A 26239-nucleotide genomic window follows, 5' to 3' on the forward strand; every position below is an offset into this window, starting at 1 on the left:
ATTTATATGTGTATACTAACATGTATATACATTTATCTATATCTATATCTAACTATCTGTCTACCTATGTTTGTTAAGCTAAACGTGTTCATATTGATATTGCCGATTCCAGTCTGTTACCATATGGATCATTGTAGCCTCTTCCCCTTGCTTATCTGTAATCTGCCTCTCTAATAGTAAGAATCCTGGCTCCCAACATCCACCATCCATTTACTTATTGCTCAATTCCAGTGTACACCTACAGAAGTTTTAGAATTGCTAACTCATACCCCCATGGGAAACAACTTTATCAACTAGAATATGGTGCTTATAAATGGTTCCTTTTGCGTTTTAGTCTTACAAACCCCACTCATTTCCAAGGGTACTTAGATTAGCAGCATTAACCTTTATCCTCTTCAGTGAGGTAATGTCATACATTTGTAACACAGTTGGGTATTTTTCCACAGTCTGCATTCCATGCTGGATTCCCAGATATCCTAAATGAGTTTTTACTTAATTTGTGTACATTAAGGTTCACTCTTTATGCTATAAAATTCTATGAGTTTTAACAAATAACATATTGTCATATATTCAATACCACAATATCATATAGAGTAATTCTACCACCTTAAAAAATTCCCTGTGCTTCACTTATTTACGCTTCCCCCTCTGAAAATCTCTTGTAACCACTGTTCTATTTTCCATATTTATAGTTTTGCCTTTTCCAGAATGTTATATAAATGAAATGATACAAAAATGCAGCTTTCAGATGGGCTTCTTTCACTTAGCAATTTGCATTTAAGACTCATCCACACTGTTGCATAAATTTATGGTATATTCCTTTTTATCACTAAATAGCATTCTATTGTATGGATGTATAGATTGTTAATCCATTTACATATTGAAGGAAATCTTGGAGCTTCTAGTTTTTTTTTGGTGATTATGAATAAAGCTGCTATAAGCATTCACATGCAGGTATTTCTGTAGGTATAAGTTTTCAAATAAGTTGGATAAATACCTAAGAGTATGACTGTTGGGTCATATGGTGAGAAAATGCTTATATTTATGGGAAATGACCAAACTGTCTTCAAAGTGACTGTATTATTTTGCATTCCTGCATCCTCATCAGTATTTGATATTGACATATTTGTTTTGTGTGTATATTAACCATTCTAATAGGTATGTATTAGTATCTCATTGTTGCTTTAATTTACGTTTCTCTAAAGGCAAATTACATTGAGCATCTTTTTATATGCTTGCCATCTGTATATCTTCTGTGATGAGTTGTTTGCTCAAATCTTTTGCTCATTTTTTAATCGGGTTGCTTTTTTATTATTGATTTTTAACTTTTAAGTGTCCATAGTATATTCTGGCTACAAGTCCTATAGCAGGTTTAAATTTGCAATTTTACCTCCAGTCTGTGGCTTATCTGTTCATTCCGGGAACAGTGTCTTTCACAGAGCAAAAGTTTTTATTTTTTCATTTTAATAAAGTTAAGCTTCCATTTTTTTATTTTATGGTTCATGCTTTTGGTGTTATACATAAACTCATCACCAAGCAAAAGATAAGATAAATTTTTTCCTATTTTTATTGTAGAAGTTTTATAATTGTACAATTTACATTTAGTTGTACGATCCATTTCGAGTTACTATATTTTAAGGTGTAAATGTCTGTGTCGAGGTTTATTTACACATTTTTTTTTTACATATGGACTTCCAATTATTTCAGCACCATTTCAGCACTATATTTTCTCCATTGAATTGCCTTTGTGTCTCTGTCAAAAATCAGTTGACTATATTTGTGTGTGTCTACTTCTGTGCACTCTATTCTATTTCATTGACAAATATATCTATAGTTTCTGCAATATTTCACTGTCTTATTTATTTGAGCTTCATAGTAATTCTTGAAATTGGGTAATATAAGTTTTTAAACTTTGGTTTTTAGAATTATGTTGGTTATTCGTGTTCCTTTTCCTTTCCCTATACACTTTATTAATAGAATCAGTTTGTCAATATGTTAAATTGCACAGCATTGTGACTATAGTTAATAATGATGTATATTTCAAAATAGCTAAAAGAAGTGGTTTTAAATGCTCTCACCCAAAAGAAACAATAAGTATTTGAGGTTATAGATATGTTAATTAGCCTAATATATATTTTTTTGGAAATGTTTAAGTTAACAAATTTATTTTCTTTATTAAATAGAGAGTTATTAATGTTAGCTTTTTCTAATTGAGTATGTTTTGATAGTTTGTGTCTTTCAAGGATTTGGTACGTTTCTTCTAAGTCATCAAATTTGTGGTTATTTAGTTATTCATACTATTCTTTTATTATCCTTTTAATGTCTACACAGTCATTAGTGCTTGCCCACCCTTCATTCATGGCATTGAAAATTTGTGTCTTCTCTCCTTTTTCTTATTTAATTTGGCTAAAGGTTTATAAACTTTATTGCTTATTTCAAAAAAAATCAAGTTCTGGTTTTGTTGATTTTCTCTGTTTTCCTATTTTCAAGTTCATTGATTTTTGATCTAATATTTATGATTTTCTTTCTTCTACTCACTTTAATTTCCTCTTCTTTCTCTAGTTTCCTAAGGTAGAAACTTAGAGTATTTATTTTATATATTTTGTAAACAATGTATACATTTAGTGTTAGAATTTACCTCTTAGTATTACTTTATCTGTATCCCACACATTATGATAAGATGTCATTTTATCATTTATTTATATTTAGTTCAAAATGTTTTTAATTTCTCTTAAGACTTCTTCTTTGACCCATGGGCTATTTGGAAGTATGCCATTTAATTTCCAAGTATTTGGGTATTTTCCAGCAATGTTTTTATCATTGGTTTGTAGTTTAACAATTCCATTGTGGTCTTAGAACATTCTTTATATGATTTATATTCTTTCAGAAATTATATAGTGTGGTTTCATAGCCCAGAATGTGGTCTTTCTTGGTGGGTATTCCATGTAAACATAAGCAGAGTGTGTACTGTGCTGCTATTGGATATTATATTCTATAAATATCAATTAGATCAAGTTGACTGGTAGTGTCATACAGGTCATCTATATCCTTACTGATTCTCTGCCTGCTTAATGTATTGATTACTGACAGAGGGTTGTTGAAGTGTCCAAGTATAATACTGGGTTTGTCTTTTCAGTTCTATCAGCTTTTGCCTTGTAGATCTTGGTGCTGTTGTAACTTGTATACAACTTCAGTATTGTTATGTTGTCTTAGTCCATTTGTGTTGCTATAAAGGAATAACTGACACTGGGTAATTTATAAAGAAAAGAGGTTTATTTGGCTCAGAGTTCTGCAGGCTGTACAAGAGACATAGCTCCAACATCTGCTTCTGGTAAGGGCTTCAGGCTGCTTCATGGTGGAAGGCCATGAAGAGCTGGCATGTGCAGAGATCACATGGTGAGACAGCAAGCAAGAGAGAGGGGAGGGAGGTGCCAAATTCTTTTTAAAAATCAGCTTTTGTGGGAATTAATAGAGCCAGGGCTCACTCTGCACCCTGAGAGAGGACATTAATGTATTCATGAAGGATCCACTCCATGACCCAAACACCTCCCAATTAGGCCCCACCTCCAACATTGAGGATCAAATTTCAACATGAGGTTTGGAGGGTCAACTATCCAAACTATAGAATTCCACCTCTGTTTCCCCTAACTTCATGTCCTTCTCATATGCAAAATATAATTATTCCATTCCAATAGTCTTCCAGAGTCTTAACTTGTTCCAGCACCAACTCAAAAGTCCAAAGTCAAAAGTCTCACCTGGGACTCAAGGCATATTTCTCATAGCTCTGAGCCTGCAAAATCAAAATCAAGTTATTTACTTCCAAGATATAATGTTTGTATAGGCACCGGGCAAACATTCCCACTCCAAAAGGGATAAATTAGTCAAAAGAAAGGAGTAACGGGTCACTTGCCAGTTCAAAACCCAGCAGGGCGGACATTAAACGTTAAAGCTCCAAAATAATCTCCTTTGACTCCATGTCCCACATTATGAACACACTAGTGTGAGGGGTGGGCTGCCAAGGCCTTGGGCAGCCCTGCCCCCATGGCTTTGCTAGGCACAGCTCACCTGGCTGCTCTCACAGGTTGGAGTCCAAATGCCTGAGGCTTTTCCAGGCTGGCATTGCAAGCTGCTGGTGTTTGTATAATTCTGGAGTCTGGAGGGCAGTATCCCTACTCCCACAGTTCTTCTAGGCAATGCCCCAGTGGAGACTCTCTTCCGGGCCTCCAAAGCCACATTTCCCCTCTGCATTGCATTAGTAAAGTCTGCAGGGCCTCTGCCCCTGTAACTGGTTTCTGCCTGGGCATCCAGGCTTTCTGATACATCCTTTGAAATCTAGGTGGAAGCTGTCAAGTCTCTACCACTCTTGTATCCTGGGAGCCTGAAGAATTAGCACTGTGTGAAAGCCGCCAAGGCTTATGGCTTGCACCTTCTGGAGTGGTGTCCTGAACAGTAAGTAAGTCCATTTGAGTCTAGACTGGAGTCTTAGCAGCCAGGATGAAGGGAACAGCATCTCAAGGTGGTACAGGGCAGCAGCAACCTGGGCCTGTCCCCTAAAACTGTTCTTTCTTCCTAGACCTCTGGGTCTGTGATGGGAAGGGAAGTCTTGAAGATTTCTCAATTGCCTCTGGGGCCTTTAACCCATTGTCTGGACTATTAACACCAGGCTCCCTTTTAGTCATGCTAATCTCTTTAGCAAGTGGTTGCTTTGCAGCACCCCTGGATTCCTCACAGCACCCTTGAATTCCTCACCTGAAAATTCTCTTTCCTATTTAGCACATGGCCAAGCTGCAAATTTTCCAAATTTTTATACTCTGCTTCCTTTTTAATTATAAATTTTAACGGTAGGTCATTCATTTGCTGCTGTATCTGTTGCTCTTAAAAGCAACCATGCCACTTCTTGAACACTTTCCTGTTTAGAAATTTCTTCTTCCAGATAACCTAGGTAATCACTCTTAAACTCAGCCTTTTTCCAAGCCCTAGGGCATGGACACAATGCAGCCAAATTCTTTGCTATGAAAACAGGGTGACCTTTGCTCCAATTCCCATTAGTTTCCTCATTTCCATATAAGAGCTCCTCAGAATGGTCTTTACTCTCTGTATTTCTATCATCATTTTGGTCACAACCACTTAGCCAATCTCTAAGAAATTCCAAACTTTTTCTTGTCTTTTTGTCTTTTTCTGAGGCCTCCAAACTCTTCCAAAATCTGCCCTTACCCAGTTCCAAAGCCACGTCCATGCTTCCACATTTTTAGGTATCTTTATAGCAACACTCCATTCTTTGGTACCAATTTTATATCTTAAGTCTGTTTGTGTTGCCATAAGGAATACCTGAGGTTGGGTAGTTTATAAATAAAAGAGGTTTATTTGGCTCATGGTTCTACAGCCTGTACAAGAAGCATGGCACCAACATCTGCTTCTGGTGAAGGGCTTCAGGCTGCTTCCACTCATGATGGAAGGCAAAGGGGAGTGGACATGTGCATAGATCACATGGTGAGAGAGGAAAAGAGACAGAGAGAGATAGAGAGAGAGAAGAGAGCGAGGAGGGAGAGGGGAGGGAGGTGCCAGGCTCTTTTGAACAACCAGCTCTTACGGGTACTAATAGAGCAAGAACTCACCCCTCACCAGGCAGAGAATTAATGTATTCACGAGGGATCCTTTCCCATGACCTAACCACTCCTGATTAGGCTCCACCTCCAACACCGAGGTTCAAATTTCAACAAGAGGTTTGGGGGGGTGTCCAATATCCAAACTACAGCATATATCTTCTGGGAGAATTGATCCCTTTATCATTCTATAATGTCCTTCTTTATCTCTGATAATCTCCCTTGTTTTGAAGTCTACTTTGTCTGAAACTAATATAATAACTTCAGATTATTCTATTACTGTCAGCATAGTATATCTTTCTCTGTACATTCATTTTTAACATATCTGAGACTTTAAAGTGATTTTCTTATAGACAGCAATGTAAATAAATATTTGAGTCTTTTAAAAAATCTACTCTGGCAATCTCTGACTTTTAACTGGTATATTTAAACCATTCAAGATTAATTGATTATTGTTATAGTTCGGTTAATATATACCATCTTTGCAACCGTTTTCTATTAGTTTTATGTTTTCTGTGTTTCTTTTTTGCCCTCTTGTTTTTGCTTGCTCTGGTTTTAATTGAGTATCTTTTGTGATTCCATTTTATCTTGTCTCTTGGCATATCATTTATGCTTCTTTTTTTGCAGACAGTGTTCCACTCTGTTGCCTGGGCTAGAGTGCAGTGGCATGATCATACCTCACAGCAACCTCAAACTCCTGGGCTCAAGGGATCCTCCTGCCTAAGCCTCCTAAGTAGTTGGGACTACAGGTACGTGCCACTACACCCAGCTAATTTTTTTTATTTTTGGTAGAGATGGAGTCTCACTCTTGCTCAGGCTGGTCTTGAACTCCTGGCGTTAAGCAATCCTCCCACCTTGGCCTCCCAGAGTGCGAGGATTACAGATGTGAGCCACCGTGACTGGCCTCATTTATGCTTTTTTAAAAAACATGTTAAACAGTATAAATTAGTTATTAAGGAGTACCAGTAAGGACCATGAGGGAATCTTTTTCTGATCTTCACTCTGAGAACCTGGTGAATTCCTAGAGTGACAGTCCACATGTATGTGATGACCCCCTCATGACTCCAGAAGTTTCTCATTCTCAAAGTAGTCTGCACTCAGCCTTCAGAAATCTGCCTAAACAATCATTTAAATGTCCCTACCAGTTTAAGAATTTCTGTGGTTTCTGTTCCATGTAAGCCAATTTTGAAGGCTATGTCTCTCTGGATGTGACTGTCTCTCCAGATTTTGGGGTGGTGATTTGCTCTGTGACTTCAGTTCTCATAGGGGTCCAAGAATGTCATTGGTTTTGTTTGTTAGTTTGTTCAGCCTTTTCTTGTTTTAATTACAAGTGTGACAAATTCCAAGCTCTTTGTATGATCTGAAATTGAAACCAAAAGCTTTCCTTTTTATGCCCCAAATCACAGCCTCAACCCACCCCCTCATTCCACTATTTCTGCTATCCTTGAGTAAGGCTGATTCTGATCACCATATCTCTACATCTAGAATCAATTCATGCTTATAAAAAAGCATAAAAAATTGGCTCAGTGTCTGGCAGAATACTAATTGGCTCATTAACTGTAAGTATATCATTTTATGTTCATTATCCAGGATCAGGTTAAGAATAGGTAAAATCCTGAACTCAACCTATTATTAATGAATATATGCTTTTTTTGCAATTACAATAAATAAATAGCAACCAAAAGAAGTTTAGAGGGAAAAATGTGAAACAGATATGTTTTCTCTAAAAAGATTGTAGAAAAGTATGTTAGTGGACATACAGTGGTCATTGGTCATTGAACTTCACTGGAAGATTAGGGCGCGGGGGTAAGCTTTCAGGTCAAGATTATTCCCTCTATACTCTTGGATTTCACTCTTTTTGGGATCATCATTCCTTGAGAAAAATATGGTGAAAGATCAGGATTTTCTTTCTAGAAAAAGTACCTTCCTGCAACAAAAGTCCATGTTCTATAAATAAAATGTTCTTTAAGATTTTGTTTATTAGAAGACTCGTAATGGCCTGTGACACTCATAATGGCCTTAGTCCTGTTACATGCCTTGTAGGTCAGCCCCTTACTTTTCTCTTGTCTCCACTGCCCAGGGATAGCAGCCTCCCTACTCAGAGAATTTGTGTTTAGATCTAGGGGTCAGCAAAATTTGACTTGTCAATAAAATAAAATTTTGTTGAAATACCCCACACCCATTTTTTACACATTGTCTATGGCTCCTTTTGTGCTACAACAGCAGGGTGGAGTGGTTGTGGTAAAACCAAAAATATTTCCTGTCAGGCCCATTATAGAAAATTTTTACTGACTCCTGTTGTAGATGAAAGAGTCCAGAAAAACACAGCTGATAGGAGCTAACTGATAAAAGAGTTACCCTGCCCAAAGATGTTTACATTTTGACAGGGATCAAAATGCTTTCAATATGAAGAATTGAATGTTCAGTATGGAATTTTGTTTCAGTGAGGAAATGGGTGATATCAATTGATAAACCCCTGACTCAGCTCATTTACATATGTGGTCAGCCTTGCTAGGAAGCAGAAAAGGCTTCATCTGGACAATTCCTATAAATCAAGAATTCCCAACCAACACCAAATTGGCTTACACAAAACCTTATGGTAAATTCTATCTTTTGGTACTAAGCTGGCTTTCATTTCTTTTTCCCCTCAACCAGTGCTCTCAAATGGCATCCTAGTTTTCCAGAAAAAGAGGAGCTCTATTTGATGTTCTTTTTCTAAGGGCCTCAATATGGTGGCTTCCTAACACAAATACTAGTTTTCTAGTGCTCTTTGCTTAGAGGACCAGAGTAAGCAGTTATAAACAGCTTTTTCTGCAAACATTAATGTTCAGTGGGCCAGCAGAGGAACAAACATAGAGTTCACACAGTGGCATTTCTCTCCAGTTTAATATTTACACAAGCTACTCACTAGTTGAAAGACCAAAGAAGCCAGTTGTGCTAATATCTACATAAAGGCCTTATCAGGGAAGAGCCTCTGACAGAGAATGCTTTGGCTTCACTGCCCATCTGGCCAGCCAAAGGTGCTGAGCATTCAGGTTTATGACTATTTATCCTCTTCAAGGCTCCAAGCCAGTCTCACAACAGATTGGTTCTTAGCTGGGGAAAAGGAGTGTAAGGATAAACTAAGTTTTTTCTTTATTCTTTGTGCTACTTTTTTCCTAGCTTCTTCTATTTCTGCTTCTCACTTCCACCTCACCCCACCCTATCATTTGTTTATTTCCTGTGAGCTTACTGTGTACTGTTTTGCCACTTTGCCAAATAACTTGGTCCTGTTGCATGAGATAACATGCTGTTGTGGAAAGATGTAGACTTTAAATAGGATGCAAAGAATATAAATGATGCATTCAGAGAGAACTGAGCACAGTTTTACAGAATGCTAGCTGGTGTGAACTTAGGCAAGTCATCTTACCTCAGTGAATCTCAATTTCTTCATCTGTAAAATGAGAATGAAATACCATATATCTCAAAAGGTGATTGTCTTAGTCTGTTTTCTCTTGCTTATAACAGAACACCTGGAACTGGGTAATTTATAAAGAAAAGGAATTTATTTCTTACAGTTATGGAGGCTGAGATGTCTAGGTTTCGGGGGCTGCACCTGGTGAAGACCTTCTTGGTGGTGGGGACTAAACGTGGTAGCTCAGGTCTCTCTTCTTCTTCTTATAAAGCCACGAGTCCCACTCCTATGATAACCTATTAATCCATTAACCCATTAATGGCTTAATGACAGCCTTCATGACCTAATCACCTCATAAAGGCCCCATCTCTCAATATTGCCAAACTGGGCATTAAATTTCAGCGTGAATTTTGGAGGGGACAAATATTCAAATCATAGCAGTGATTAAGAAGGTTAGTTGAGGTAATGCCTATAAAATACATAGCATGGTACTTGATATATTGTAAACACTGAGTAACACCAGTTACTGCCTCATTCTCTTCTCTTGCCTCATTCTTCTCAATGGGTCCTCTTGATTTCTATGGCTTACTTGGCCTCTGATTCATCTTTCCCCAGGCCCTTGTGTTTTACAGATGCCTTTCTTCTCTGTGCTCACAGTTCTGCTAGCCTTTTACTTAATCCAGTAGAGGCCACCATCTGACCTTTAGTTTGGATAGCTTACTGTACTTCCTAGGGACTTGGAAGCCTGCACCCACTAACACACTCTTCATTCATTTAGAAGTGTGGCAGAATCATTATGTGGTGATTTGCACATAAATGGTGCTGTGTTTTATTTAGCCATGACAGAAAAGAATGTGTAAACAACAGCATCTGCATGAATATGCATGTTGCTTAATGACACCATTATTTAATTTGCTCCTTTGCCAAGACTCACCTCACAGATGGTTCTAGGAAGGCCCCAGAAATTACATTGAAAGCACTAAATATTCATTCTTTTCTTGCCAATTCACTTAGTCTTTTAAGATTTGTTAGGGCATATCTAAGCAACAGAGATACTTCACATTGATTCAGATTCTCCTTTTAAGTAAACAATTGAGGAGATAAACTCTTCCAAACACTATGTCCTGAAAATCAGAAACATCCATTAAATAGCCTTCTGTAACATGTCTTTTGTTAACTCCTCTCCCCACAGTTCTTTTTTTTTATTTCAGCATATTATGGGGGTACAGATGTTTAGGTTACGTATGTAACCCTTGCCCCCCACCCCAAGTCCGAGCTTCAAGCGTGTCCATTCCCCGGATGGTGCGCGTTGCACTCTTTGTGTATGCATATACCCGTCCCCTCTTCCCCCTGTCCCCTTCCCCCCTGCCTGACATCCAATAGATGTTATTCTTATATGTACACTTATGTGTTGATCAGTTAATACCAATTTGATGGTGAGTACATGTGGTGCTTGTTTTTCCATTCTTGGGATACTTCACTTAGTAGAATGTGTTCCAACTCTATCCAGGAATATACAAGAGGTGCTATATCACCATCGTTTCTTAAAGCTGAATAGTATTCCATGGTATACATATACCACATTTTATTAATCCACTCATGTATTGATGGACACTTGGGTTGTTTCCACATCTTTGCAATTGTGAATTGTGCTGCTATAAACATTCGGGTGCAGGTGTCTTTCTTATAGAGTGTCTTTTGTTCTTTGGGGTAGATGCCCAGTAATGGGATTGCTGGATCGAATGGTACTTCTACTTGTATCTCTTTAAGGTATCTCCATATTGCTTTGCACAGAGGTTGCACTAGTTTGCAGTCCCACCAGCAGTGTATGAGTGTTCCTATCTCTCCGCATCCACGCCAACATTTATTGTTTTGGGACTTTTTGATAAAGGCCAGTCTCACTGCAGACAAATGATATCTCATTGTGGTTTTGATTTGCGTTTCCCCGATGATTAGAGATGTTGAGCATTTTTTCATATGTTTCTTGGTCATTATTCTGTCTTCTTTTGAAAAGTTTCTGTTCATGTCCTTTGCTCACTTTTTGATAGGGTTGTTTGATTTTTTTGTTGTTGATTTTCCTGAGTTCTAAGTAGATTCTAGTTATCAGCCCTTTATCGGATTTGTAGCATGAGAAAATTTTCTCCCATTCTGTAGGTTGTCTGTTTGCTCTTGTGACAGTTTCTTTGGCTGTGCAGAAGCTTTTTAATTTGATCAGGTCCCATTTATTTATTTTGGTTGTTGCTGTGATTGCCTTTGGGGTCTTCTTCATAGATTCTTTGCCTAGGCCAATGTCTAGAAGAGTATTTCCAACATCTTCCTCTAGAATTCTAATAGTTTCACTCCTTAGGTTTAAATCTGTTACCCAGAGTGAGTTGATTTTTGTGAGAGGTGAAAGGTGTGGATCCTGGTTGAGTCTTCTACATGTGGCTATCCAGTTTTCCCAGCACCATTTATTGAATAAGGATTCTTTTCCCCAGTGTATGTTTTTGTCTGCTTTGTCAAAGATTAGGTGGCTATATGAGGATGGTTTTATATCTGGGTTCTCAGTTCTGTTCCACTGGTCAATGGCTCCATTTTTGTGTCAGTACCAAGCTGTTTTGATTACTACAGCCTTATAGTAAAGTTTGAAGTCTGGTAAGTTGATACCTCCCATTTTGTTTTTATTGCCTAGAATTGTTTTTGCTATGCAGGGTCTTCTCTGGTTCCATATGAAGCATAAAATTAATTTTTCTACATTTGTGAAGAATGATGTTGGTATTTTAATAGGGATTGCATTGAATCTGTAGATCACTTTGGGTAGTATAGACATCTTAACAATGTTGATTCTGCCGATCCATGAGCATGGTATGGTTTTCCACCTGTTTATGTCCTCTGCTATTTCCTTCCTCAATGTTTGATAGTTCTCCCTTCCCCACAATTCTTTTTTTTATTTCAGCATATTATGGGGGTACAGATGTTTAGGTTATGTATGTTGCCCTTGCCTCCCCTCTCCCCCACAAGTCCGAGTTTCAAGCGTGTCCATCCCTTGGATGGTTCCCCACAATGCTTGTCCCTTCCTTCACTCCCATGTCCCATGTATACTATTGACCTAGGCTTTAGTTTTTACTACCCTTTCTTATATTCTTTTACTGTGTTAGATTGAATTGTTGATCATAATTCTTTATTTCCTCATAGTGGTAGTATATATTCACGTCTTTGCAATGACCTCATGATGGGCTGAATATACATTTCTGTCCCTTAATGTTAGGCTTGGCTGTGTGACTTGTTTTGGCCAATGTGATGTCAGTGGATACATTGCTAACAGCAGCTTGAAAATATGCTTATCTGGTTGAGATTAGCTCCTTTTGTACTTCTGCCATCAGCATGAGTTGAACTTGCTTCAAGTACCTTGTTGGTCTGAGGAGGATAAGAGACTCATGGAGCAGACCTGGACCTGACCCACAGCTTGTAGCCTAATCTAACTAATTTAGATTAGACAAACCCAGGTGTCCCAAAGACTCATTACCATTAGAATAAATGATTATTCTTATATGCTATTGAGTTTTAGGCGAGATGTTATAGTTATGCAACAATATTAATAGCCAATTAATACATTCACTTACCATATTTGAGTCTTCCACTCATGCATCCCTCACTTCTGAATACTTCCCCAGAATCCACATGGCTCTTTCCAGTATTCTGTGGATCATTTTCTGTAAAGTTTGGTATCTACTTTGTATGGTGGTGTGGGTGGAGACATACTTCTTTACAATGACGATTATATTTCATGTTTATTAGTGCTAAATAGTGCTTCATTCTTTCAAAATGTGAATTCTTGTCATCTCCTAGAAGCCTGTGTACTAGGTAAGGCAGATTCTCCCCTTGCTAGATGAACAAAGTGATGTTCTGACAAGACAAGTGATTTGTTTAAGATCATGGGGCAAATGGCAAAGAAGTTATCTGATTTCTATTCCAGTACTGTGCAAATCTTACCAAGCTCTAGGAAGAGAGATCGTATAATTTACTTCTGCTAAATGTCTTGGCCCCTAGCACAGTCTAAAACAGAATAGGTGCTCAAAGCATGATTGTTTTCTGGTGTAAGAACCAGCTGAAACCAATATTTACATGCCTTGGAGCATTTTTATATAAGATCTATTTCTTTTGAGGGTAAAAAGGTAAACTTCCTTTCTGTAGTGCCTCAGGCTATATTTATGCACCCAACAAAACACATCAAGGTACAAAGAAATAGGCCAGGCATTGGCAAAGTTACCTCAACAGATTGCCTGCAATCTAGACTGAAAAGTAGTTGGAAGTGTGTATGGCCTATTAATATTTTCCAAATGGCTGCAATAATATCTCTCATCCCATTTGCTTTTCTACAATGTGGTCTTGTCACTCCCATTTCAATAGGTGGAGTCTAATTCCTCTCACTTTGAATCTAGCTAGGCAGGCTTGTGCAAATATTAACAGAAGAGTGGAAGTGATGCTATATAACTAACAAGGATAGGTCACAAGAAGCAATATGTTTTCTGCCTTGTCCACTGGGACATTTATTTTTGGAGACTTGAACCATCATATAAGAAGTCCAGCAACTCTTAAAGCATCATGATGAAGGAAGCTGAGGTCACATGGCAAAGCCACATGTAGGTACCTTAGTTGAAAGGCCCAGATAAGATCCAGATCCCGATTATTGGCCAATATCAACCAGCAGACATGTGAATGGAAAAGTCATCTTGAAATGGATGCTCTAACACAAGCTGTTCCATCCCTAAGCCATTTGAGTTTTCTCAGCTAAGACCCCAGATATCATGGAGCCAAGAAAACAACCCCCACTGTGACCTTTCTAAATTTCTGACCCATAAAATTTATGAGCATAATAAAGTATTTTTATGTCATTAATTTTGGAGTGGATTATTATGTAGTAATGATGAGAGCAGGAAGAGAAAACAGTCCCACTGAGAGTCTGTGTAATAATTAAGAACATGGACTTTGGAGTCAGATTGATCTAGATTTAAATGCCAGCTCTATCATTTCCTTGCTGTATGATCTTTGGCAAAACATGCAGCCTCACTGAGCTTTAGTTACCATGTTTGTAAAAAATGCATAATAATATTACATTTTTCATAAAGTGATTGTGAGGATTAGATGATACACGTACAAACATTTAGCACTGTGTCTAAAGCATAGCAAATGCTCAGTTAGTGCCCCAAGTTGTTGTTGTTGAGTCTAAAGTCTTATATATTTTTTTTCTTTTGAGACAGAGTCTCACTATGTCACCCTGGCTAGAGTGCAGTGGTGTGATCATAGCTCACTGCAACCTCAAACTCCTGGGCTCAAGCGATCCTCCTGTCTCAGCCTCCTGAGTAGCTGGAGATACAGGCTTGTGCCATCACACCTGGCTAATTTTTCTATTTTTTGTAGAGATGGGATCTCGCTCTTTCTCAGGTTGTTCTTGAACTTCTGGCTTTAACCAATACTCCCACCTTGGCCTCCCAAAGTGCTAGGATCACTGGCATGAGCCACCCTCCATAGACAGAGGATGGATCTAGCCGAGTTGACACTGTGACTGCTACTGCCAGGTTTTAAACTTCCAGTTTGGCTCATGGACTTCAATTTTGTTAATACAAAGGCTTAGAACTTTGTCCCCTGACAGGTCACCTCAGGCTAATTATTTTACTACTCTCTTTTCATGGATAAAATGGAAAGGCTCTCCCCTTCCCTCAACACTCCACCAAAAATCTTATTTATTGCTCTGTTTCTTTCCTGAAGTATGTATCATTAGTAAATCCTTGAATCTGAGACAGTAGAAGACTCTTCTCAAATGCATGCATGCTATATAGTGGGGAAGACACATGAACACAATGCTCATTATCATCTGAGGAAACATAAGTTCATCAGATGGACTTTGGATTCAGTAGACATTTAACTTAGTATATTTTCTGTATCAGGCATGGAGCTAGGTGCTTTTTAGTTGCTTTATTATCTCCTTGAGTCTTTATAAGACCTCTGTAAGATAAATTTCATTATTTTCCCCATCTTACAGATGAAGCTACTGAGACCCAAAAAGGTTCAAGTTATGTACTCAGTGTCACGGCTGCTGAGTAGCATATTTATGCCTGAATGCCAACTAAGGAGAGGTAAATAGTGAACTTCTGGATAGAGATAAGTCCTTGAGAGGGGATTTAGTGTGGGAATGGGAGACACCTTAAAAATAAATTTATTACATTGCCACCACAGTGTCAGGACTTTCTTTTTCTTTCCTCCCTCAACTTCTGGGTTTTATAAGAATATATATCTTATTTTCTCTCCCTATTGCTTAGCCTCAGGGTAGAGGGAATTCAAATGGTGGTCAGATTTGCTAAGGCAGTTGTTGAGGAAAAGGCCATTCTGGTGTGTTGACCTGTCCACCCCCTTCCTCCCTCTCCTCACACCTTCATTCCATATTTCTGTGGCTCTCTATGGAGTGGAACAACTCCTGAATGGGAAGCCATTTAGAATAGAACCATTGCAATGTAGAATCAGCAGATTTGGCTACTCTTCCAAGAAATTAAGATGATACTGGGCAACCTACTATGTCAGGTATTTCTAAAGAAAGGTCAGTCCCAAGCCTGAGTGTACACCATCTTCTAGTTTCCAAACTGCCCAGAGAAGAGTTCTATAAGAGTTTACCATCTCCTACCATCTGTAGACTTTGAGGAGAGAGCTGATACTGTTTTATTGCAAAAATCAGGCTGGACTCTACCCTCCAAACAGCCATTTTTGGGGAACTCAGGTCTTGAAAAATACTCTCAAGGTGAAAATTTCGAGGGCTCCATAATCCTCCACAATTTAGCACCTGTGGAAGCAGGCCCAAGCCAAAACATTTTTCCTTTCTCCAAGCTAGAGATTTGAAACAAACTATGAACTCTGTAACTAGAATAAACTATGTGAATCTCTTTAAGTCTCAGCTGTATTTCAAAATTGTTTTGTATTATAGATAATTTTTTTAAAAAACTAAAGTAGTTTTTAAGATACACTTCAAAAAGCAGTTTCTTTTCAAGTACCAGCTTGGTTCTACTCCAGTATTCTTCCACTGAATCCGGGCTGAATGTGGACTCTGTATGCTTCAAATTTCTGCCTATTATCAAAAAGATAAAAAATAATAAATGCTGGCAAGGATGCAGAAAAAAGGCAATTTTCATATACTGTTGGTGGGGAATGTAAATTACTACAGCCATTATGGAAAACAGTATGGAGGCTCTTCAAAAAACTATAAACAGAAGTACCATATGATCCAGCAATCTCATTACTAGGTATTTATCCAAAGAAAAGGAAATCAGTATATTGAAGAGAAATATGTGAACCTCCAATGATTACTGCAACTCTATTCACAGTAGCCAAGATATGAAGTCAATAGATGAAAGAATAAAGAAAATGTGGTATATATACAATATACAGTATTATTCAGCCACAAAATGAATGAAATTCTGTTATTTGAGGCAACATGGTTGAGCCTGGAAGACATTACGTTAAGTGAAATGAAGATAAATACATGCCATCTCTCATATGTGGGAGCTAAAAAAAATGAGCTCATAGAGGAGAGTAGAATTATGGTTATTAGAGGCTAGCAATGGAGAGTTGGTTAATGGATATAAAGTTACAACTAGATGGAAAGAATAAATTCTAGTGTTCTATAGCATTACAGGGTGAATATGATTGACAATAATTTAGTATATATTTTCAAAAAGCTGAAAGAGAGATTTCAAATTTTCACAACACAAAGAAATAAATGATAAATGTTCAAGGTGATGGATATGCTAATTACCCTGATTTGATCATTACACATTGTATACATGTATCAAAATATCACTCTATATCCCATAAATATGTACAATTATTATGTGTCAACTAGAAATAAAAGGAAAAAAAAGAAAAATCTCTGCCTGAGCAGAGTGGGATCATCATCATCATCATCAATAGGCTCCAGATTGCCCCTAGCAGCGGGTTGGTCCCCATGGTCACAGACTTCAGGCTCACTTCAGTACCAGGCTGACCCCTGCAGCCCTGGTCATCAGGCTGGCACCCCTGGAACCAGGCTCCAGGTTGGCTCCTGTGGATATAGTCTCCAGGCCTGCCCAATACCAAACTAGCCCCTTTAGCCTCAGGCTCCAGGCCAGTACCAAAGATTGAGCCTCCAAACTTGCCCTAGGGCCAGGCAAGGTCCTATAGCCCTAAGCTCCAGGCCAGCCTGGTAGACTTGGTCTCTGGGCCTACCCCAGTTCCAGGCTGACCCCACAACCCCAGGTCTGGACTGGCCTATAGCCAGTAAGGCCAAAGTGTCCCTGGGCTTCAGAACCACTCTAGTGCCAGGCCAACTCCAACACAATCAGGCTCCAGGTTTGGCCCAAAGCCAGGTTAGCCTCAGTAGCCCCTGGCTTCAGACTGCCCACATCACTGAGCTAACCTCTATGGTCCCAGGCTTCAGGCCTGCCCTAGTACCATGCTGATCCTCTAGTCATCAGGCTGGCATGTGCAGAACCAGCCTCCAGGTTGGCCCTTGCAGATACAGGATCTGTGCTCACCCAGCACCAAGCGAGCTTCATGCAACCCCAGGCTTCAGGCCTCCTAAGTACCAGATTGGCACCCCGGCCTCAAACAGTTAGTGGGCACCTGCAGATACAGGCTCCAGGCCTGCCCAGTGCCATACTGGCCCCTGTGACTTCATGCTCCAGCAGACCCTGGGGTCCAGATCTGTCCCAGTAAACCCCGGCACTGGATTTGCCCCAATGGACCCAGGCTCCAGGATCACCCTTGTCTACAGGTCTCAAGCTGGTCCCCAAGGCACCAGGCCCCAGGCCAGCCCTTGCGGACCTAGCCTCTAGATCAGTACCTGCACACCCAACTTCTAGGTGAGCACCAGCAGACACAGACTCCAGGCAGGTCCCCATGGCCCTAGGCTCCAGGCCAACTTCAGTGGCTCCAGGCACCAGGCCAGCACTCATGATCCTAGGCACCAGATTAGCCCTTGTGGACCCAGGTACCATGCTTACCCCAGGATTTAAGCAAGTCCTTGTGGCCCCAGGCTCCAGGGAACCCAGGGTATGGGTCTACTCCAGAAGATCCAGGGTCTAGGCCCACCCCAGTAGACCCTGGTGCCAGCCCAGACCCCGTGGACTGAGGCACCAAGATTGTCACTGCAGGTGCAGGCTCCAGGTCAGTTGCTGTGGACCTTGGACCAAGACCCATCCCCGCACACTTAGGCTCCACGCCCACCTCAGCACCAAGCCAACCCCCATGGACTCAGGCTCCAGGCTTGTCCCAGTGGTCTCAGACACTAGGCCCACCTCAGTGCCAGGTAAGTCTCCATGGGCTCAGACTCCCAACCCATCCCAGTGGACCCAGGTGCCAGGCCCATCCCAACACCTGGCTGGCCCCTGCAGAATCAGGCTCAAGGCCCACCCCAGAACCAGGTCAGCCCCTGTGGACCCAGACTATAGGCCTATCCCTGTAGACCAAATCAACAAGTACACTCCAGTGAATCCAGACTTCAGACTCAATCCTGCAGACCCATGCACCAGGACAGCCTGCCCAAGGACTCTAGGAGTAAGCTTTTTCTTGGACCACGCCAGATGGCCTGCCCAGAATCTGTGATCAGGCTGACTGGTGAAGGGCTTTCTCAGACAAAGCAAGTTTACAAAGACTGAAATAAGTCCCTACTTCTTCAAAAGCACAGACATCAGCATAAGGTAACAAGAAACATGAAAAACCAAGGAGATGTAACACCGCCAAAATAACAGTAGTAGTAACTGACAATGTTGTATGGTAGATTTCTAGAATTTATTCATCTTGCATTTAACTTTGTACCCACTGAAGAGCATGTTCCCATTGCCCTCTCCATTCAGCCCCTGGCAACCATCATTTTACTCTCTACTTCTAGAGTTTGACTATTTTAGCTACCTTGCATGAGTGGAATCATGTAGTATTTGTCTTTCTGTGACTGGTTTATTTCACTTAGCATAACGTCCTCCTGGTTCATCAATGTCACATATGAAAGAATTCCTTCTTTAAGGCTGAGTAATATTCCATTGTATGTATATACCACATATTCTTTATCTACTCATCCATCAATGGACATTTAGGTTATTTCTACACCTTGGCTACTGTGAATAATGCTGCAATGAACATGGGAGTGCAGATATCTCTTCAAGATCCTGATTTCAATTCTTTTGGATAAATACCCCAAAGTGGGATTGTTGGATTATATGGCAGTTCTATTTTTAATTTCTTGAGCAACTTCCATACTGTTTTCCATAATAGTTGTACCAATTTATATTTCTGCCAACAGTGTATATGGGTTCCCTTTTCCCCACATCTTTGCAAATACTTATTATCTTTTGTCTTTTTGATATTGGCCGTCCTATCAAGTGTGAGGTGATATCTCATTGTCATTTTCATTTGCTTTTGCTTGGTGATTAGTGATGTTGGGCAAGGTTGCTCATTTGTATTTCCTTTTTAAAAAAATGTCTAGTACTTCCTTTGCTCATTTCCTATAGGGTTATTTGGTTTTATTCTTTTCTATTGAATTGTAGGAGTTCCTTATATATTTTGGAAATTAACCTCTGATATATGGTTTGCAAATATTCTCTCCCATTCTATAGATTGCCTTTTCACCCTGTTGATTGTATCCTTTTCTGTGCAGAAGATTTTTAATGTCATGTAGTCCTACTTGTCTATGTATGCTTTTGTTGCCTGAACATTTGGTGTTATGTCCGTGAAATTGTTGACAAATCTAATGTCAAGAAGCATTTTCCCTTTGTTTTCTTCTAGGCATTTTATAGTTTCAGGTCTAATATTTAAGCTGCAATCCATTTCGAGTTGATTTTTGTGTATAGTATAAGATAAGGATTCAATTTTATTCTTTTGTGTGTGGATGATATACAGTTACCCAAATACCATTTGTTGAAGAAGCTATCCTTTCCCCATTATGTATTCTTGGCACTCATGTTGAAGATCAGTTGATCATATATGAATGGATTTATTTCTGGACTCTCTATTCTGGTCCATTAGTCTATACATCTGTCTTTATGCCATTATCGTGCTGTTTTAATTACTGTTGATTTGTAATGTATTTTGTAATCAGGAAGTGGGATGCTTCCAGCTTTGTTCTATTTTCTCAAGATTGCTTTGGCTATTCATGGTCTTTGTGGTTACATATAAATTTTGAAATTGTTTTTTTCCTATTTCTATAAAAATGCCAATGGAATTTTGATAGGGATTGTATTGCATCTTTAGATTGCTTTAGGCAGTATGGACAATATTAACTCTTCCAGTCCCCGAATATGAGATGTCTTTCTATTTATTTGCGTCTTCTTTAATTTCTTTCATCAGTGTTTTGTAGTTTTCAGTGTACAAGTCTTTTACCTCCTTGGTTAAATTTACTTCTAAGTATTTTATTCTTTATCATGCTATAATAATGGGATCATATTTTAAATTTCTTTTTTGGATAGTTCAGTGTTAGTGCATAGAAAGACCACTAAGTTTTGTATACTGATTTTGTATCCTCCAACTTTACTGAATTTGCTTATTAGTTATAACAGTTTTATTTTATGGAGTCATTAGGGTTTTCTACAAATAAAATCATGTCATCTGCAAACAGATAATTTTACTTCTTCCTCTCTGATTTGGATGGCTTTCATTTCTCTTTCTTGCTTAATTGTTCTATCTAGGAATTCCAGTATTATGTTGAATAGAAGTCGTGAGAGGGGGCATCCTTGACTTGTTCCTGAACTTAGAGGAAAAGCTTTCAGCTTTTCACCATTAAGTATGATGTTAGCTGTGAGCTTCTCATTTATGTTGAGATAATTTCTCTCTCTTAGTTTATTGAGAGTTTTTATATTGAAAAGTTGTTGAATTCTGTCAAATGCTTTTTCTGTATCTACTGAGATGATTATGTGATTTTTAATCTTTATTCTGTGAATGTGGTGTATCATATTGACTGATTTTTGTATGTAGAGCCATCCTTGCATCCCATAGATAAATCCCTCTTGGTCATGGTGCATACTCTTTAATGTATTGTTGGATTTGGTTTGATAGTATTTTGTTGAGGATTTTTGCATATATTTTGATTAAGGCTATTTACCTGCAGTTTTCTTTTTTGTGGTGTTTTTGTCTTGCTTTAGTATTAGGGTAATGCTGGCCTCATAAAATGAGTTTGGACATAGTTGCTCCTTTTCAAGTTCTTGAAAGAGTTTGAAAAGGACTGGCAGTAATTCTTCTTTAAATATTTAGTAGAATTCACCAGTGAAGCCATCAGGTCTTGGGCTTTTTTTGTTGTTGGGAAGTTTTTAGTTACTGATTCAATCTCTTTACTAGTTATAGGTCTATTCAGACTTTCTATTTCTTCATGATTCAATTTTGGCAGTTTCCAGGAATTTATGTTTCTAAGAATTTATCTACTTCTAGGTTGTCCAATTTGTTGGCATGTAATTATTCATTGTAGTTTCTTATGATCCTTTTTATTTCTGTGGAATCAGTTGCAATGTCTCTTCTCTCATTTCTGATTTTGTTTGAGTTTTCTCTTTTTACTGTTAGTCTTGCTAAAAGTTTATCAATATTGTTTCGAAAAACCACTCTTAGTTTGGTTGATTTATTCTATTGTTTTTCTATTCTCTATTTCATTTATTTCTTCCCTTATCTTTATTACTTTCTTCCTCCTGCTAAATTTGGGCTTAATTTGTTCTTCTAATTTTTTGAGGTGTAAAGTTAGATGTTTCTTATTTATTGATGTAGGCATTTATTGTTATAAACTTCTCTCTTAGTACTGCTTTTACTGTATCCCATGAGTTTTGGTATGTTGTACTTTCATTTTTGTTTGTCTCAGGATATTTTTTATTTCACTTTTCATTTCTGCTTTGACCCATTCATTGATTATTCAAGAGTATATTGTTTAGTTTATACATATTTGTGAATTTTTTCAGTTTGCCTTCTGCTATTGATTTTTTAGTGTCATTCCACTGTGGTTGGAAAAGACACTTCATATCATTTCAAATTTCCTAAATTTATTAAGACGTTTTTGGTGGCCTAACATCTGCTATATCCTGGAGAATATTTGATCTATCCTTTGTACTTGATAAGAATGTGTTTTCTGCTGTTGGATGGAATTGTCTGTATGTGTCTGTTAGGTCCATTTTGTCTATAGTGTTGTCCAAGTCCACTGTTTTCTTACTGATCTTCTGTCTGGATGTTCTATCCATTTTTCAAAGTGAAGTATTGAAGTCTCTTACTGTTATTGTATTGCTGTCTATTTCTCCCTTTATTCTTTAATACTTACTTTAGATATTTAGGTGCTCTAATGCAGGGTACATATATATTTATAATTTCTGTACCTTTCTGGTGAATTTATACCTTTATTATTACATAATGTTCTTCTTTGTCTCTTGTGACCATTTTTGACTTAAAATTGATTTTGTATGCTATAAATATAACCCTCCTGCTGTCTTTTGGTTATTTCATGGGATCTCTTTTCTATCCCTTCACCTTCAGCCTATGTCCTTAAAGCTAAAGTGAAAGCTCTGTAGATAGCATATAGTTGAATCTTGTTTTTTTATCCATTCAGCCACCCTATGTCTCTTAATTGGCGAGTTTAATCCATTTACATTTAAAGCAATCACTGATAGGGAAAGACTTACTATTGCTATTTTGTTTATAGTTTTCTATCTTATGATTTTTTTGTCCCTCTTTTGCTCTCATGCTGTCTTCCTTTGTATTTCCTTGATTGTTTTATAGTGATATGTTTTTCTTTTTCTTTTTCTTTTGTGTATTACAATGGCCAAATACTTATGTATACTCCAAATTCATATGTTGAAATCCTAACCCTCAATATAATGGTATTAGGAGGTGTGACCTTTGGATTTTAATTGGGTCATGAGGGTAGAACCCTCATGACTAGAATAGTGATCTTATAAAAGGGACTCTAGTGAGCTTTCTTTTCTCTTTTCACCATGTGAGGATAAAACCAGAAATCAGCAGTCTGCAACCAGTAAGACAGCCCTTACAAGAACTCAATGATACTGGCACCTGATCTTGGATTTCCAGCCTTCAGAACTGTGAAAACCAAATTTCTGTTGTTTATAATTCAACCAGTGTGTGGTACTTTGTCATAGCATCCCATACTTACTAAGACATGTTTCTTACATAGATATTTTCCTTGTGGTTACCATGGGGCTTACATAAAACATCTTATAACAGTCTATTTTAAGCTAATAAAAACTTAACTTCAATCACATATAACAATTCTACACTTTTAGTTCTCTTCTTCTCACATTTTATGTTACTGATGTCTCAAATTACAAATTTTCATATTGTGCATCCCTGAATATATTCATGTAGCTGTAGTTATTTAGCCTCTTTTGTGTTACTCTTTAGCATCCTTTTGTTTCAACTCGAAGAACTCCTTTTAGGGTTTCATGTAAGGCAGATCTAATGGAGATGAACTGTCTCTGTTTTTGTTTGACTGAGAAAATTTTTCTCATTTCTTTCATTTTTGAAGTATATCTTTTGCTATGTATAGTATTCTTGCTTGGCAGATTTTTCTCTTTCAGCCCTCTGATAATATTATCTCACTTCTTTTCTGGACTTCAAGGTCTCTGCTGAAACCTGAGCAGTATATTTCTGAGAAATATACTGATAATCTTATGGTGATTCCTTAAACATGAGAAGTCACTTTCCTCTTGCCGCTTTCAAAATTCTCTCTTTGTTTTTGACTTTTGGCAATTTGATTATAGTGTGTCTCAGCATTTATTTATTTTGTTTCACCTTCTTTGGGGGACCATTGGGCTTCCTGGATCTGTATGTCCTTTTCCTGCTCCAGATTTGGAAAGTTTTAAACCATTGTTTCTTTATAAGAAAGACTTATGGACCTTTTTCTTTTCTTCTTCTGGGACTCCCTTAATGAATATATAGATCTGCTTGATTGTGTCCCATCAGTCTCTTAAGCTTTCTTCATTCTTTTGCATTATTTTTTTCTTTTTGGCCCTCTGACTTCATAATTTCAAATGAAATGTTTTTATGTTCCCTGGGTTTTTCTTCTTCTTAATCTAATCTGCTATTGAGCCCCTCTAGTGACTTTTTTAATATAGTTATTGTATTCTTCAGCTCCTAGATTTTATTTGGTTCTTTTTTTATACTTTCTATTCTTTGTCAAAATCCTCACTTTGTTTATGCCTTTTTCTTTTTAGCTCATGGTGCATCTTTATCATGATTATTTTGTATTCTATTCATATATCTCTGTTTCACTAGGGTTGATTTTTTGAGATTTATCTTGTTCCTATTTTGGGGAAATGTTTATCTGTTCTTTCATTTTCCTTGACTCTTTGTGTTGGTATCTGCTCAGAGAAAAAAATCCATGTCTCCCAGTCCTCATGGATTGACCTCATGAAAGAGAAACCTTCACCAATAATCCCAGTCAGAGATTCTAGGGGCTCTCAAATGTTGTCTGTGTATGGGTCTCCTATGGATTTGAGTATATAAATTCCCAATTAGAGGGATTTACTGATTTATTTGTTTCTTTCTTTTTCTTTTTTCAGGATTACATAATGTCTTGCTCCCTCTAGTGTCTGTCTGCTGTACTGTGGGTCTTCTGGGGCAGCAACATGTCCTAAGCACATTTGTGTGTGTGTGTGTGTGTGTGTGTGTATTAAGCAGCCCCAATGTATCTAGAGTATGCCAGGGCTTATCTATACTCTGAGACTGGTAATACTGAAGCCAGTCCCTTGAGAAGCCCCTGGAAAAATCAGAACTTTGAATGTACGGTCTAGTCCTTTTGTTCTGTCCCCTGTGAGAAGCTGGCAGCTGAGGGTTTCCTCCTGATTGTATAACACGGTGATGAGATGGATTATGGCAAGAAGTTGTCTCAGGTTTTCCTGCTGGCTTTTATGTGCCTGATTTCACACTCATCCAGGGTGCAGGAGCCCATCAACTGGTTTCTAGATTCCTCACAAAGAGAATTGGTCCATGTATTGTTGTTAAATAAGTGTGTCTATGGAGGGAAGGGAGGGTTCAGGGCTTCCAATTTTATCATCTTTCTGATGTCACTCCCCAAACAATAACTCATGAATATGAACGTAAAAATTTTCAACAAAATACTAGCAAAGCAAATCCAGCAGCATTTAAAAAGGATTATGCACTAAGTAAGACCAAGTGGGCTTTATCCAAAGAGTGCAAGCCTGGTTCAACATATGAAGTTTAATCAATTCAATACATTATATTAATAGAATGAAAGAAAATCACTATATGACTGTCTCATCAGATGCAGAAAAGTTGTTTGACAAAATCCAACACGTTTTTATTATAAGAGCACTGAAGCTGTGAATAGGAGGGAGCTTACTCAAAATGATAGAAGGCATCCATGAAAAACCTACTGTTAACATCATAATGAGTGCCGTCTCCTTAATATCAGGAACAAGACAATGACATCTATTCTCACCACTTCTATTCGACGGTATACTGGAAATCCGCTTCAGGACAGTTAGGCAAGAAAAAGAAAAAGTGCTCATATTAGAAAGGAAAAAGTAAAACTATGTCTATTTGTAGTTGATATGACTTTTTATATAGAAAACTCTAGTGAAAACATAAAAAATGATAAGGACAACAAGAAAAAAACTCTTAGGGCTAATAAAAGTTCAGCACAGTTGCAGGAAACGAGATCAATTTACAAAAATTAGCTGTATTTCCATATACTAGCAGCAAACAATTCAAAAATAAAATTATGGAAAACAATTCATTTATAATAGCATCTAATTTCCCAGGTGTGGTGGTGCATTCCTGTAGTCCCAGCTGCTTGGGAGGCTGAGGCAGGAGGATTGCTTGAGCCAGAAATTTGAGGTTGCTGTGAGCTAGGCTGATACCACAGCACTCTAGCCTGGGTGACAGAGCAAGACTGTGTCTCAAAAAAAAAAAAAAATTGAATATACTAGAAACCACTAGAGTGTCAGCTTTAAGATAGTCAAAACAATGAATTTTATGTTATATGAATTTTATCTTATTAGAGAAAAACCTTTTAAAAAAATCCTTTTAATTCTGGAACCCCTAACTAATTACCCCACAAAAAAGTTCACCCTGAGCAGAGGGTGAAGATTAGTTGATGATGGCCCTGCCAACTATGATGAGAGCTATAAAGAGGGAGTCTTTAGATTGCTCAAATTACAAATCATCATGTGCTATAAAGAAAGTGTGATGCAGGAGCTCTTGTAATGACCATATTGTGATAATCTGTGATTAACTCATC

This window comes from Propithecus coquereli, unplaced genomic scaffold (assembly GCF_000956105.1).
Source record: "Propithecus coquereli isolate 6110/MARCELLA unplaced genomic scaffold, Pcoq_1.0 Scaffold92, whole genome shotgun sequence".
NCBI classification, from domain to species: domain Eukaryota; kingdom Metazoa; phylum Chordata; class Mammalia; order Primates; family Indriidae; genus Propithecus; species Propithecus coquereli.